The 2,461-nt window shown below is 51.4% G+C and overlaps 1 pseudogene; it reads right to left on the bottom strand.

Moving 5' to 3' along the window:
- LOC111829446 overlaps nucleotides 1–2,200 on the bottom strand; it is a 3,194-nt pseudogene extending 994 nt beyond the window's left edge.
- Between the last annotated feature and the right edge of the window lie 261 nt (nucleotides 2,201–2,461).

Raw genomic sequence — 2,461 nt, forward strand, 5'->3', positions numbered from 1 at the left:
AAGCTTCGCACTTTTGGGCGAATGCCTCGCAGTCGGCGAGCATAGTTGGCCAAAAATGGCCGTCTTTCTTTATTTTTAGGGCCAACGCGCGTCCACCCGAATGGTTCCCGCCGTCTCCTTCGTGGACCTTGCCCATAATCCTTTCGCTTTCGTCTCGATCGACGCAGGTAAGGAAGGTTCCGTTAGAACTTCTCCGGAGAAGTTCTCCATTGGTCAGAATGTAATTGGCACATCGGGCTTTTAGTCGTCGAGCCTGCCACCGGTCTGCGGGAACCTGACCGCTTTGTATGTAGAGTTTGATCTCTTCCCGCCAGTCGACCGGGGGGGCTTCTTCCTCATGGGGCTCGTTCTCAACCGGGTCGATCTCCATTTGGACCAAGTCGTTCATGATGAGGTTGATCTCATGAGGTTGAGCGATGCTTGGCAGATCGATACTTTCGATGGGGATGGATCGGCGGAGGTCTGGATTTGCGTTTGAAGCTAAGGCGGCGAGGGCGTCGGCCGAAGTGTTGTCGCTGCGTGGAATTTTTGTGAGAGAGAAGCTATCGAATTCGGCTGAGGCGGATCGGACTAACGCCAGATAAGAACTCATCCGCTCGTTCTTGGTGTCGAATTCTCCGCTGAATTGGCTTACGACCAGTTGTGAATCGCAAAATGCCTGGATATGTTTTATTCCGATGCCCCTAGCAAGTCGTATTCCTGCGAGCAAAGCTTCGTACTTGGCCTCGTTATTGGATGCTTTGAAACCGAGTTTCAACGATTGTTCCAGAACCTCGCCTGTCGGTGATCGCAAGAGGATTCCTACTCCGGATCCTTGGTTGCAAGAAGATCCGTCGACATAGAGGGTCCAGCTTTCGACTTTTGGTGCGTCCTCCACGAGTTCTGGGGCGAGCTCGACCATAAAGTCCGCTAAAACCTGTGCTTTCAGACTGGGACGAGAGCGGTACTCAATATCGTATTCGCTTAGTTCGATGGCCCATTTAGCCATTCTTCCTGACTGCACGGGGCTGTGTAGCACTGTCCGAAGTGGTTGATCGGTATAGATGATGATTGCGTGCGATTGGAAATACGGACGCAACTTCCGGGCGGCGACGATGACGGCTAAGGCGAACTTCTCTAATGTTGGGTAGCGTGTTTCGGCATCGTTCAAGGATTTGCTGACGTAGAGAACAGGCCTCTGATCGCCGCGATCGTCTCGGACTAAGACGCCGCTTACTGCTGTGCTAGAGACCGAGACGTAGAGGTATAAGACCTCGCCGTTCTCGGGTTTTACTAGGATGGGGTGGCTGGTCAGATATGTCTTCAACTCTTGAAAAGCTGCTTCGCATCGCTCGTCCCAATGAAAATCTCGATTTCCTCGAAGTAGTTGGTAGAAAGGAAGGCATCTGTTTGTCGACCTTGCGATGAAGCGATTGAGAGCTGCAATCCGACCTGTCAAACGTTGGACCTTGCGTTTGTTAGTTGGGGAAGGGAGCTCCAAAACCGCCGTTATCTGTTTTGGGTTGGCCTCGATCCCGCGTTCGGTCACTATGTACCCCAGAAACTCCCCGGATGTTACTCCGAATGTGCACTTAGTTGGGTTTAATTTCATCCGGTATTTGTCGAGAAAGTCGAAACATTCCGCGAGGTGATGGACGTGATCTTCTGCCGTTAACGACTTTACCAGCATGTCGTCAATATACACCTCCATTGTCCGTCCTAGAAGATCGGCGAACATTCGGTTTACGAGGCGTTGATAGGTTGCTCCCGCATTTTTCAAACCGAAGGGCATGACTTTATAGCAATATGTCCCCCTATCCGTAATGAAGGACGTTTTCTCGCGGTCAGCAACGTGCATCATGATCTGGTTATAACCTTAGAAGGCGTCCATGAATGATAACAACTGATTCCCCGAAGTTGCTTCTACCAGGCGATCTATGTGTGGGAGCGGGAAAGAGTCCTTGGGACAGGCTTTGTTCAGGTCGGTAAAATCTACGCACGTTCTCCATTTACCGTTTTTCTTTTTGACGACAACCGGGTTCGCCAGCCACTCCGGTTATTGTACCTCCATGATAAGGTCCGCCTTTAACAGTCGTTGTACCTCGTCTTGAACTGCTTGAGCTCGTTCGTTGCCCAGCCTGTGCCTTTTCTGGCGAACTGGTTTGAAAGTGGGATCCACGTTGAGCTTGTGACAAGCTACTTCGGGATCTACTCCGATCATATCCCTAGTTGACCATGCGAACGTGGACGATCTCGTCCTTAAGAAAGCTACCAGCTCCTGTTTGATAGGGTCGTCTAGCATGGCTCCAACGCCCACTGTGCGGGAGGGATCGGATTCGTCGATATTGACCTGGATAACCTGGCAGCCCGGAGATTGGAGGGATGCGCGCGCCGGTTTTTGGAGAACGTCGCTGCATTCTCCGCTCTGTAATTGTTATGCGAGGTCGTCCCTTCTCTGCTTCTTTTCGATGATGCAGCAGTT

This window comes from Capsella rubella, unplaced genomic scaffold, assembly GCF_000375325.1.
Source record: "Capsella rubella cultivar Monte Gargano unplaced genomic scaffold, Caprub1_0 scaffold_7, whole genome shotgun sequence".
NCBI lineage: Eukaryota > Viridiplantae > Streptophyta > Magnoliopsida > Brassicales > Brassicaceae > Capsella > Capsella rubella.